Raw genomic sequence first — 14,983 nt, forward strand, 5'->3', positions numbered from 1 at the left:
TTTCTAGCATTAGAACACATGCTACTAAATGTAAAATTCATGTTGAAAAATCACATTTTTCGATTCTCAGTGCTACATCTCAAACTGCCTTTTTAACTACCCTTGAGTCATTATATATAAAGCACCTGTCCCCTAATTTGAATAGTAACACTTCTGCGGTTTCTCTCTTGCTTAAGGTGTTGTCTGGGCATTGACGTTTCTTCAGGCCATTCTTCCTCTTGCGTTGTACTGTAAAAGGTAGTTAAATTTCCTTAACAAACTTGATGAATTTTAATATATTTATTTATTTATTTTATTTTATTTTATTATTTTTTTATAAAATTTTTCTGCTTTTATGTTGACTTTATAAAAAAAATTTTTACTGTCGGTATAATAATTGTTATTTTAACTTTAGTTTTAACTGCTCTTTATAATTCATTGCAGACTGATGATGTGCAAAGGATTGCACGAAACGTTTCTAAATAAAGAACTTTGAAGACTTCTTGTCTTATGGATCCCTGATTGTATGTATATATATATATATATATATATATATATATATATATATATATATATATATATATATATATATATTATATATATATATATATATAGAGAGAGAGAGAGAGAGAGAGAGAGAGAGAGAGAGAGAGAGAGAGAGTATATATATATATATATATATATATATAGAGAGAGAGAGAGAGAGATAAAATTTACCGGTCAAATTTTACCAGATGCGTATGCATCTGTAATAGCCACAATACCCTCTTACCTTACTGAATTCTTTGCACTTTTTGCATATGCTTGTTACTGCAAAACCTCAAATCCAAATGGAATAATATGACGAAATTCTGATGTTCGTAGCAGGAACGAGGTCACGTTATCGGCCTGACTACAAAAAGGACGAAGCTCTACTACCGTTAAGAGGCATTATGGCTAATTGATTTAATGTATATGTATACATACATATATGTGTAAATATATGTATATATGTACATTATATATACTGTATATATGTATGTATGTATATATATATATATATATATATATATATATATATATATATATATATATATATATATATATATATATAAAATGGGTTGACTTCATGGAAAGAGAACACTATAGTCACTACCACATTCATACTTTAAGTACAGAATGCTGGATAAACTTATTGTTCAGTAAAACATCCATATTAGTTGTTTCTTGGCCCTACACTGAAACCTCATCAGCAATGTTGAACCCCTTACATGCACTGCATACTCATTTACCCCTACCTTGCACACATTCTCGGTCTTCCCAGACATCAAGGCCATTCCTTTTCAATGGGACAGTCACCACAAATATCCAGCGTTTTCTAGCTCTTCCTTTACTCATCCCCACCAACACTTCCGAATTTTACACTCTTTTTCGCCAGCCTATCATCTTCCTTTTTTTCTACTATCATCCAGCGTTTCATATACTACCAGCCGTTTTACTATTACCCATCTCCACATATCTCACCTGTGTATTCTTCTCTTGCAAAATATCCTAAATGTCTCCACTACCTTTATTCCTTCAGTTATTTTGTGTGACTCACGTATTTCACACGCTATCATCATCCGCTAAATTTTCTCCCAGATAGTTGAACAAACCCTCCATATTGACACTGATCGATCCTCCTAATTACATTTGCCTTATAAGTGTATACATGGTCACTGTCACTTCCGATTTTCTCCTGTTGTGAAAACTTTAAACTCTTATACTGTTTTCTAAAGTTTATTTCCAATGTCCCCAGTCAGCATACCAAACATTCTGCGCTCTATTCACGACTCATTTTCTTATTTTATAACTTTGCACTCACATGTACAGTCCTTTATATGACTTCTCGCATCGCTCCATCATGAAGATAATGAGAAGCCACGGAGGTATGATATACTCTTGTCTCAGAACAACTTTTAAATCAAATCAATCCGTCTTCCGCCTACATATTCTAAATTATTTTAGAATTTTTAATCACTCTCAGTAAGTAATCTATTATACCACACATAAACACTGCACTCCATATACCTCTCTATTAGTTCGATCATAAACCTTATTCAAATCCGTACCACATACAGCATTTCATTTTACTTTTCAATTTATCAATCCTCCTGTCATCTGTTGCATTTTTCAGTCAAAATCTTACCATATATCTTCCCTGATATACTGCATAACGTTATGCCTACAATTCTTACAGTTTCCTAATTACTTTTACCTTTATACAGTGGAGCAATTATTCTACTCATCCATTCGTTCAGAACTTTCACTCATCCCGACTTACCTTACAAATCCTGAATACCCCTTCTATCAAACCACCATATCCTTAACACAGTATCTCAGTTCTAATCCCTTCAACTCTTGGCATCTTTTCAAACTTCAGTCTGTTAATTACACTTCTTATGTCCTCAAAAGTCACACCCCAACCATTCATTAACCCTTTCCTCTTGCATCATTGAGCACTGCCTCTCATCTATTCTCCATGTTCATCAAATCGTCAAAATAGGCACGCCTTCAACCCAAAATAGCTTTCACTTCAGACAACATCTCCCCATATGCATCTTTTATTTGAAGGTCCATAATGCTCGTTAACCTTTCACTTTGCATTAACGTCCCAGCAGAACTTTTATTCTCTTTCATGCTTTTCCTCACTTTTTCTCCATTTTTATGACTTGCTTTCTTTTTTTATCTTGACTAAGCTATCCTCAAACTTGTATGTCTGCACATGATCTTTTGCCATCCAACTGCTATACCTCAAATAATCTTCTTTATTCCTTCACTAAACCTCTTATTTCCTCATCCCACCACTCCACTTGCTGCTTTTATTCTCTTTCCCTATCTCCTATACATACAAAAACTTCTGGTTGTCCAAAGAACATGACTCTCAAATCACCCCTACTCTTAATCTACACCTTCCTCCTCCATATCTCTAACCCTAGCCCATATTTCATCCATTTTCTCTGATACTCTTCGCACTGCCATCTCATTCAAGTCACCTGTGTTAATTACATATAGAGCAACATTTTCACCCTTACCTCTCCAACTCATATCTACTCTAAATTTTGCTTCAGCCAACTAAAAAACAGAATTACCTCTGCTATTCCTCTCCTCAACATTTTAGCCATCAACTTGTTCTTCCATGTGCTCTGTACCAACACATTATATATATTACTACATCTTCCCAAGCGTCCAAGCTACCAAACGCTTAATTTAAAACTCAGAAGTAAGAATACAATTGTCATGGTCCCTTTCTCTCTCCAGGGAACCGTAACACAAATTCCATTATATTTAACCTCATAAGAATTTTTCCAGAAGATTTTAGGTTCTTAATTTATACCAAAGAGGAGTGGAGTGGACTGGTGGACAGAGAAACCATTGAAGAGGGTGTAATAAAATACTCTGGTACCTTAAACCTAGTTTATTAATCCTAATTACTGTACATATTTGCAATGAGTCTAGGATTCAGAAAGCGGAGAGACAAAAATAATAATCATGACCGTTACTATAACTAATCATTTTAAACCAAAAACAAGTCAAAATAACGTCGTTACTTTGACTTTATCAAATTCCATAAACTCTCCATATTACTTTAACTTCAACAATTCCTCAATCAAAAAACGATCAATATAAATAAAAAATATCAGCAGCATTACACAGCATCATAACATACAAATGAACACTACATTAACATCATAAACATGATTCATCAACATGAGCTACTTCTGCTTAACACAAGTCATAATACTTGTTCAATAATCAATAATGGTAAACGGTATCCTCAGGAGTAATAACTGTATCCAAAAACAATGGTATACCCTAACGTCGTAACCTCAGATTCTCGAGGACGAACATCGCCACACTGCTGAACTATCACTGATATCCTCTACCTCACGACCACCGCAGCGCCGATGCGACAACAGCCATGCTGCCAAAGAAAAACACTTCTTCCAAAACTGATGACCAGGGTTCAGTCACCACAATCCTCAGAACTGAATTGACGTACTCATCACAATGGTATCCATCCACATCATCACTGCAGAACCTCGAGGACTACCATCGCCACACTACTGAGACATCACCTCCCATGGTGCTGATGGGACAACAGTGGTCGTTGCCATTGAAGAACACGCCTTCCTTTCCAATGATCAATGTTCAGCCATTACCATCCTCAGGTAATAAGAATTACCAACCGCAAGGTAACATTTCAAAAGTTACTGCTGCTTCCATTCCCGACTTGAGGTTGGTCGAGAAATGGTCGATCCACTTTCCAAATTCTGACTGTCCATGCTGAGGACAAACTTTACCTTGCCTTTGCACACGACACGCAGGAGGGCAGTTAAGACAGTCGAAACGAGGTAATTTCAATTTAATTACTTCAAAGAACTGAAGTGCCTTACACAATGCATTGCTTAGCCCTGCCTGACATGGAAGTGTGAAAGGAATATTGGTCCCTCCTTAAATCCATTAATTGTACTCTATATATCTGTTCCACTTTCTCTCTTTGAACATGCGACTGTGGGAAGCCCTTTAATTTTCAGGACATGAGGCCAGGAGGAGATTAATTTCTGGACACAGGCAGAATAAACCAGATTAAGAGAGAGGTGCGGCTCCTGTAGGGACACCTGGAATTTGCTCACCATGAGGTGACCCGAGATTCAAATGATGCATGCTCATAGAGGGATGACACTATCCCCATCTGCATGAGGAAAGCATTATAAAAGGATGGACCGAAGGAACAAGAAATTAGAGACAGATCTGGATGCGAGCAAGTCACAGCCGCCCTTTGCATTCCCACCTCCTTCAGAGCACCATGCCTCTACCACGTGGTCCTATCTTGTAGGGGGCCTCAGTATTCTTACCAGTAAAGCCTTTTAGCCCTCCTCCGCCGCCATTATCCATGCTGAAGCTACCTCTTCTATAAGGTTGTAAAGGTTCTTTTCATTCAGTCATACTGTTTTAATTCTCATACTATACTTCCTATTTTTATTTCTAAGTGCCAGTATTTCCATATTAATCTCGCCTTGTTAGAGCAGTGTTACGAAAATTCCAGTGTTGAGTAATTATGTAAAATCGTGTGTTCAAGGCATCCTTGGTACCCTCCGTGCACCTCCTTGTCCTATGCATATTTTACTGTGTCCTTACTGGCCTTTAATTCGTAAATCTCTCCGTTTACAGAGAGATACTTAACCATGGAATTCTTCCTTGATTGTGCCTCACCCTTTGTGGAGTCCAAGACTCCCCTCATCAGCATTGTCACAGCGACGGCTATACCTTCAAGTGTTCCTAGTTATAATTAATCTCTCAGGCCTTACCTGCCTGTTTATTTCGTTTCATCTTCTGTTTGGTCATTTAATATAAATATACGTAATCTTAAACTTACCCTTGTTTGCTTACAACTGCCTTGTAAGTAGAGCCATCAGCTCAGCTATATTCCCCCTTTTCTACGTTTTTACAATTTCCTGAAACAACAGCAGTCAGATACTATAAAAATATTGAGGTAAGCAACTAAATCATTCATTTAGAGTCTATAACTGGCTCATGATAAGCATTTATATATATATATATATATATATATATATATATATATATATATATATATATATATATATATATATATATATATATATATATATATATATATATACCATGGTTGAGTGGTTTAATGCTCGTCACTGCAGTCCTGACTGTAGTTCTAGTCTTCCAGCAGTGTGGGTTAATGCAAGTCACTGTAGTACTGAGTTCTTGTCTTCCGTGGTTCGAGCCCACTGGGCGACGAACTTATTATCAGCTAAAAAAATTCCTCTTCAGTAACATATATGAAACTATATTATCTCCGAGGTAGAGCGGATCGGATATTATAGGACACTTGTAGCTTAATAACTTACTAAGGATCTGTATATATATAGGATATATATATATATATATATATATATATATATATATATATATATATATATATATATTACTAAAGGACCTCATTCAAACTGGATGGTATCTAATGGAGTTTTTATTCAAAAGTTACAAGCTTTCTTGGACAAACAGTCCACATTATCAAGTATTGTACGGACACTTGATAATGTGAACTGTTTTCCAAGATCTTTGAATAAAACTCCATTTCATTACTAATGCACAGAACAATTGTGTATTATAATATATATTATATATATATATATATTATATATATATATATATATATATATATATATATATATATATATAAAAGTGTGTGTGTGTGTGTATCTTTCATTTGCACATTATGCCTTTTTTCCATTTAAAAAGAGTGGCGCCAGAAAGGCAGAGCCTTTTCATCTCAAAGCAAGTCTTTAGGGATCAGGTAACTACCTCCCCGCCGTTATTTTTCCTTGCACCAGTAGATGGTGGTGCCAATTTGAAACTAGTTGGATTAGTGAGCATTAGCAATCCACGGACCTTGCCAACGTGAGCAGAGCACCTGCCGGAGAGAGAGAGAGAGAGAGAGAGAGAGAGAGAGAGAGAGAGAGAGAGAGAGATAAGTGGGTGGAGGTTTCTCATCAGGTACCCTATTTGAAACTTAATCATAAAACAGGTATTCCATAGAGACGTGACCCATAGTACACTGCATCCTTCCTAATGGGTTTAGTGGGTAAGGAGTCGTGAGTGACTTTCATTCAGGATGGGAAAAGCAAGAGAGACGATGATGATGATGATGATGATGATAATGATGATGGTGATGTTGATTTTGATGATAGTGATGATGATGGCGATGATGAGGGATGAGGTCACACTCTTGGAAGGAAAAAGTCGTAATAAGCTCATGACTGATATAATCAAGATGGATTAACAAAAGAGAGAGAGAGAGAGAGAGAGAGAGGATAGGAATTCTGTCCAAAATAATACGTTTTTATTCATGTAGTTGAATGTGAACAATTCTGTGAGTTTAGTTGCCTTATAGGTTATTTGCTTTGGGGCTGATACGCCTTATGTGAGGGAGTACGAAGTAAATAGTGGCATAGAAGTTTCCGGCACAGGGGGTTCGCCTGCGGTTCACCGCTTACAGTAATAGTATTAAAATGGCAGACACCATATCAGTGTTTTTTTCTCTGGAGTCACATCCTGTTACGGGAGTAATTTTTGAAAGAATCTGGTGGTCACCATTTAGTATCATCCAGAGACTCAGTTATTTAGCCGGGTATCTCTCTATAACGAGGCGAGTGTCTTCTCTCCGTCCTAGCCTGAGATTCTAACCAATACTCTCTCGCCAATAAATTGGGTGTCTTAACCGCTAGATTAGTCATACAATCGGAAAAAACATAGGCGGCTTATGATTTTGTCCTGACAAAATACGTCTTAGTAAAAAAGATGAACATTTTCCTATTTACTTTTATTTTCATCCACGTGTCAACTAACTGTTTTTTATTTTCTTCTTCATCTGAGGGAGAGAACATCCCATGATGCAGCAGTATATAACTAATATCCAAGTTATAACGAAACATCTGACATCCATTTTTCCTTTGTTTTATTTCAATTTCCTTCTTTTTCGAAGGCGACGCAAAACATGACATCCTTATTCTCTTTTCATTATATTGGCCTTTTTTCTTTGTCAGGGTATTCTTGTGCTGCGGAACTTTCGCTTTCATTCTTTCCTCTCTGAGAGTGGCTTTCAGTTAAAACTGGTGCGTAAAATGCTCTTCATGGGACAGTTTTCAGTTCTGGGCGTTTTTTTATTAAAACTGTAGCATTATGCGTTCTTCCAAGGACGGTTTTCAATTAAGAAATGGGGTGATGTGTCCTCCTGAGGGGGACACATCACAGCGTGCCCGATTAGGACAGATTCCGATTAAAAAACGGCGTGGTGCGCCCCTCGAAGGATATTTTTCTGTTAAAACCGTGAGTGATGTGGACCACGAGAGAAAGATTTTAGGACGAAAATGCCTCAACCTTATTGCGTTTTTTATCTTTGGCGTATTTCCTAAAATCACGATGTGATGCCCAAACATTCTCACATAATTCGTTTTGTTTCTTAAGCATATCGGATGTTCAAATGAATACAAGAACACTCAAAGCTACTCTAGATAAGACAAAAGATGGCTGATTCGTCATCCAGTACTCAGGCCACAGTTTTTACATATATATATATATATATATATATATATATATATATATATATATATATATATATATATATATATATATATATATATATAGAATCTACTGGTCATTTTACCAGACACATATGTAATTCTAATAGCCACAATGCCCTCTTAACTTCCCGAATTCTTCGCGCTTTTTTTGGATATGCTTGTAACTACGAAGTCGAATGATCCAAACGGAAGAAATTGAAGAGACTGTAATGGCCGGTTGCGGGAAACGAACCCTCGTTACTGATATCACAAGAAGGTCGCATTGCCGACCTGACCACGAGAAATATATATATATATATATGACTTTTGGTGTTATAACTCCAAATATTTTACTTTTAAGTCAGCCAAACAGTCCTTAGGCATCAGACGCCGGGGGGGGGGCCGGCGAAATGTTAAACCTGGTGATAAATATATAGAAAATGACGATTGCTGAAAAAGTGGTATGCCCAAAAAATTATGTCTTTAATTATGTAGGGAAAGAATTTTTTTGTAAGATTACATAAGTATATGCTTCCTAAAGAATATATATGTATATATGCATATAATCAGTAAGCTACAAACGTCCCTTAATATCCAATTCGCTCTACCTCGGATGTAATATATTTTCATATATGTTACCAAAGGGGAATTTTTTAGTTGATGATAAGTTCATCATCCTGTGGGCTCAAACCAACGGAGGACAAGAACTCAGGACTACAGTGGACGTTTTAATCCACACGGCCAGCAAGTGAGGTATAAGTGGATATCGGCTCTCATCTACAAATCCCCGTCGAACTCAGGTGTTTGTATTTAGAGATGATATCCACCCACCTCTGCCATGTTGACCGTGTAGTGCATTTGTCGCATGCAGCCATATTATGACTTTTTATCACATCACCGTGATTCATATACAATCAGTAAGCTACAAACGTCCTTTAATATCCAATTCGCTCTACCTCAGAAATAATATATTTTCATATATGTTACTGAAGGGGAATTTTTTAGTTGATAATCAGTTCGTCGTCCCATGGGCTTGAACCAACGAAGGACAAGAACTCAGGACTACAGTGGATGCTTTAATCCACATGGCCAGCAAGTCAGGTATAAGTGGATATCGGCTCTCATCTACAAATCCCCGTCGAACTCAGGTGTTTGTATTTTGAGACGATATCCACCCACCTCTGCCATGTCGACCGTGTAGTGCATTTGTCGCACGCAGCCATATTATGACTTTTTATCACATCACCGTGATTCATACAATCAGTAAGCTACAAACGTCCTTTAATATCCAATTCGCTCTACCTCGGAAGTAATATATTTTCATATATATTACCGAAGGGGAATTTTTTAGTTGATAATAAGTTCGTCGTCCCGTGGGCTCGAACCAACGAAGGACAAGAACTCAGGACTACAATGGACGCTTTAATCCACACGGCCAGCAAGTGAGTTATAAGTGGATATCGGCTCTCATCTGCAAATCCCCGTCGAACTCTGGTGTTTGTATTTAGAGACGATATCCACCCACCTCTGCCATGTTGACCGTGTAGTGCGTTTGTCGCACGCAGCCATATTATGACTTTTTATCACATCACCGTGATTCATATACAATCAGTAAGCCACAAACGTCCTTTAATATCCATAATATGGCTGCGTGTGACAAACGCACTACACGGGCAACATGGCAGAGGTGGGTGGATATCGTCTCTAAATACAAACACCTGAGTTCGACGGGGATTTGTAGATGAGAGCCGATATCCACTTATAACTCACTTGCTGGCCGTGTGGATTAAAGCGTCCACTATAGTACTGAGTTCTTGTCCTTCGTTGGTTCGAGCTCACGGGACGACGAACTTATTATCAACTAAAAATTCCCCTTCGGTATCATATATGAAAATATATTTTACTTCCGAGGTAGAGCGAATTGGATATTAAAGGACGTTTGTAGCTTACTGATTGCATATGAATCACGGTGATGTGATAAAAAGTCATATATGCATATATACACAGTATATATATATATATATATATATATATATATATATATATATATATATATATATATATATATATATATATATATATATATATATATATATATATATATATATACAGTATATACATATGAATGAATATTTTTATCACATCATATATGATTATATATATATATACATTATATATACAAATATAGATATATATTCATATCAATACAAACTCTATTCACGGAAATAATATATTTTTATATAGGTTACCCGAAGAATTTTTTAGTTGATAATAAGTTCGTCGTCGACGAACTTATTATCAACTAAGAAATTCCCCTTCGGGTAACATTTATGAAAATATATTATTTCTGAGGTAGAGCGAATTGAATATTAAAGGACGTTTGTAGCTTAATGCTGATATATACATTCATACACACACACACACACACATATATATATATATATATATATATATATATATATATATATATATATATATATATATATATATATATATATATATATATATATATATTTATTTTTCAATTTATTTTCTCTCTCTCTCTCTCTCTTCCTCTCTTTTAGCTCGTTCTTTTCCATTGCAGCATCAATCAATATGAGGCGACGTTTTTATGGTTTGCGCGCATCGAAGGTATATCGTCTCTTTTCTCTTTTTTTTTTTTTTGTGGGAGGGGTTGGGTGGCTGAGGGGCGAGGGAGGAAGAGGGGGGGGACCCGTTTCATGGCGGGGGTAGGGGCAACGCATTCCTTTATCATTTTCTTAATATCGCCTCCACGGGCTAAGGCACAACTTCATCATTGTCTAATTATTACGTGGCCCAGAAATCGTGGCTAAACCCAAACATTCAAACGAATTTAACCTGTCAAAGGCTGGCGGGACATCGGCAATTACCCTGATTTATTCATAGTGCCTTCGTCTTCCAAAAGCCTTGTTTTGTAATTGCTCCCCCAGCATTATATAGGAGAGAGAGAGAGAGAGAGAGAGAGAGAGAGAGAGAGAGAGAGAGAGAGAGAGAGAGAGAGAGATCAAATTCAAAACGTTACAAAAACAGGTTTATGGATGTTTATAGATGAAAACACTCTCATATGCACTCACTGAGAGAGAGAGAGAGAGAGAGAGAGAGAGAGAGAGAGAGAGATCGAATGGACGGCCCCACGATCATGAAATACGTATACATAAGCACTAATTTACGAATATCATATATCATTTATATTTATATATTAGGAATCAAAGAACTGATTTCGTCATTTCTAGCAGTTGTAACAAACACGAAAGGTCTGCGCTCAGAAAGTGAAGAGCCCCAAATGAGAGAGAGAGAGAGAGAGAGAGAGAGAGAGAGAGAGAGAGAGAGAGAGAGGGAAATTGTTGGGATGGACAAATGAATAGCCCTCAACGACTTACAAAGAAATATGGTGATTATGCAGCAGGATAGCAAAGGCAAAGGGTCCGGGTGGACAGGGAGGATCAAGGGTAGGTGGGTGGGGGCCCCATCGATACCAAAACAAACCGGTCTGGTTTTCGGAACCTTTTGATTTATATTATTTTGAATGTGATGTCGGTGGCTCATGTGGCGGTCTTCTTCTTTCGCACTGCTTTCGTATTTTTCTTCCGCCACAACCAATGGGCTGCCCCGGCACCCCCGTTCTTTGCACTGTTTTTGATCTGGTGTAGTTACTGCAGATTTCTTTTCCTTCCGTTACACTGCAAAAAGTTACTTTTATTTTTACTTTTTTGTTGCCCATCATTTTCGCGACGTCTGTTTCGTTTGGAGGTCGATCAGTTAATCTTATGGCCCTAATTATTTTTCTTATTAACTTTTAGCTCTTATCTGATCAGCTGAGTTGCATTTAGCTTTAGTAATTGATAAAGTATAGAATATGAAAATGAAAAAGGAATCAATACCATGTACATGTATAACGCAACAGATATATTTCACGCCTAATTTAGCCACATATCGTAAGTTCCAAAAGAATCTTGTAGAAAGTAATTGCACATCATCCTGTGCAATCAACTTTATTTATTCCATCTTACATTGACAAGATATCTCAGAATCCTTCTAAATAGTACAGTATTGGTAAACCACTCATCATTTTCTGTTATACATATACCAAAGTACAATCCTTTCCTGTCAATCATGCACCAAAATACAATCGCTTCCTGTTACATACAATCCTTTCCTGAAACACACCAAAATACAATATTTTTCTGTCATAACTACAGTAAAATACAATAATTTCCTTTCATACTGTGATCAAAATACAATTCCTATCTGCCACACATACGCAAGAATACAGTAATTTTCTGTCATACTACACCTAAATAATCTATATTTTTTCTTATACCACACTAAACTACATCCTTCCCTGTCATGGCATACCAAAATACATTCCTTTCCTGTCGCGCAAACACCAATATACAATCCTTTCCGGCCGTGCAGGGACCAAAAGAAAAGATCTTAAGGGTCCGTGCATATATAAATTATAACTCTGTAAACTGATCGCATATTACAATCGATTCTTAACTGTTTGTATGATCATTTCACCCCTCCCAGAACAGACACCGCCTCTTGGTTGTATAGCCAATCAGTGTTGAGTGGGACCATCATAACTCTTCTCCTTTTCAGAGACACTAAAAATTCACATCTTTCTCAGGAAGCCTCACTTATTCCCGTGGGAATCTACCTCTCTTTTTACCTCCTACTTCCCCTCCCTTTCCTTTATCTTCCGAACCTTTCCAGTCAGCACCCAACCTGCCCAATTCCCATACCCTCCCTCCCTCCCTCCCTCCCATCTCTCTTATTGCTATGACCTAACCAACCAACCCTCTGGCTTTGCACTTAGACCGTCGCCCGCCCGGTTATTCTATCAGAGACCCCCAAAACGGAGCCTCTTTCCTTCTAGCCTTGCACTTTTCCTCACCCTCACTCAACCCCTTCCACCGACACACCTCCTCCACCTCTTCCTCTTCCTTCAGCTCCTTTTCTTTTCTTCACCTGTCCTCAGACCTTCTCCTTGCTTCAACTATTATTCCTTTAACCCTGTCCTGGATGAGTTCCGGTCCTCCCGCCCTCTATACCAACCCCACGCCTCCACCCCACGCCTCCACCATTATGGCGAAGGGCCATCCTTTGATAAGAATAATTAGTCTATTGGGCAGTACATAACTAAGCGGAATTTTTCGATGCAATTACACACCTGACGTTAATTATTAGCATTTATCAAAATATCCAGTCGAAAAGCATTAATCTTTCCCGCTACGTATGATTTTGGTCAGAGAATCGGCCGGGGCGTTTGATTTCATCCATATCATTTGCCCGGTGATCAGTGAGCCACGTGTGAATTATTTGACAGCTATACATCTCCGCCTTACTATAAGACGCCGTCCAGACGTGTACACAACTGGAGAATATTGCTGTTTAAAGACAGTCAGCCCTCTCTCTCTCTCTCTCTCTCTCTCTCTCTCTCTCTCTCTCTCTCTCTCTGCATGATAGACATCTTTCGATCACATAGTATCTCTGGTGCACATGCATTTCCTTCATGAAGCCTTTGTTAATGATCATTTTTAGTGTCGAGATTATCTCTTTTCTGATATTTCACAAATGCTTCATAAACAAATGAGTCAAGAAAAAGGGCACGGACGCAAACCCTTCATTTGCAATCGTCTTTATCGTGTTCAGAATTTCAAATCTTCCAGTTGATCGCCATACGAAAAAGAACATGCTTGTAATATTTATAAGGAAAAAAGAGACTCAGTTTAAGAGGAATATATATATATATATATATATATATATATATATATATATTTATATATATATATATATATATATATATATATATATATATATATATATATTTATATATATATATATATATATATATATATATATATATATATATATATATATATATATATATATATATATATATATATATATATATATATATATATATATATATATATATATATATATATATATATGTATATATATGACCACCACTGAGCAGAAACTTTGAGAGAGAGAGAGAGAGAGAGAGAGAGAGAGAGAGAGAGAGAGAGAGAGAGAGAGAGAGAGAGAGAGGTGTCCGAAGATGGGAAAAGTGACGGAATATTTGCTGTCTTGAATCAGTGTTTTTGGTCATATCGAGGATATGTGAGAGAGAAGGGAAAGAAACTGAAAATAACGATAGGTAATAGATAAAAAAAGGGAGGCGTTTCTCCCAGCGGTGTTATTATCAAAATAGGTTAAGATAATTGCACGTTCATTATACCTGGAAAATTAGATTATGAAAAACGGATGAAACTCAAGTTGCGTATTCCTTTTCCGATCATTCAACCTTTTGAGAAAAACCGGTTGATATAAAAGGCCATCAATATTCAAGGGCTCCGTGAGATTCATGCATGTCCGCGCGCGTGTGCATGCGTGTGTACGTACGTACTTCTGTATGTGTGTAAAATAAATAGATAAAAAGGTAATTAATGTACATGCCATGCAATAATTTTCTTTCTTATCTGCGACCAGTTAATGTTATCCTTAAACAAAACTGTGTACTTTACCTTTTTACCCGAGAATAAGCTGTGTATTTAAAGTAAATATGCATTGCTCTGAAGAGTGACCTCTCCTCCCTTATTGCTAATCAAAACTAATCTTAATTACAGTTATCCGTTCGACACTGTGTAATAAAGCATCTCAGGTATGTAAAATTACACTTTTTCCTGTACGTGATATGAAGAACAACTGTCTCAAAATTAAAATACATTCGTTCCCCTCTGTGGATTTATACATATACAGTATATGTATATATGTAATAGAGTTACCATTCTAGGGTAGCAAATAGACAAGTGGCATGTGGGTTCTCTTCTAAGTCTTACAAGGAATTCTCTTCCCAG

The 14,983-nt window shown here is 36.9% G+C and overlaps 1 pseudogene; it reads left to right on the forward strand.

Annotated features, from left to right (window-relative positions):
* The window catches only part of LOC136846289 (uncharacterized), a 35,658-nt pseudogene extending 28,905 nt beyond the window's left edge, over positions 1-6,753 (forward strand).
* Positions 6,754-14,983: the final 8,230 nt, after the last annotated feature.

This window comes from Macrobrachium rosenbergii, chromosome 15 (assembly GCF_040412425.1).
Source record: "Macrobrachium rosenbergii isolate ZJJX-2024 chromosome 15, ASM4041242v1, whole genome shotgun sequence".
In the NCBI taxonomy this organism is placed as follows: domain Eukaryota; kingdom Metazoa; phylum Arthropoda; class Malacostraca; order Decapoda; family Palaemonidae; genus Macrobrachium; species Macrobrachium rosenbergii.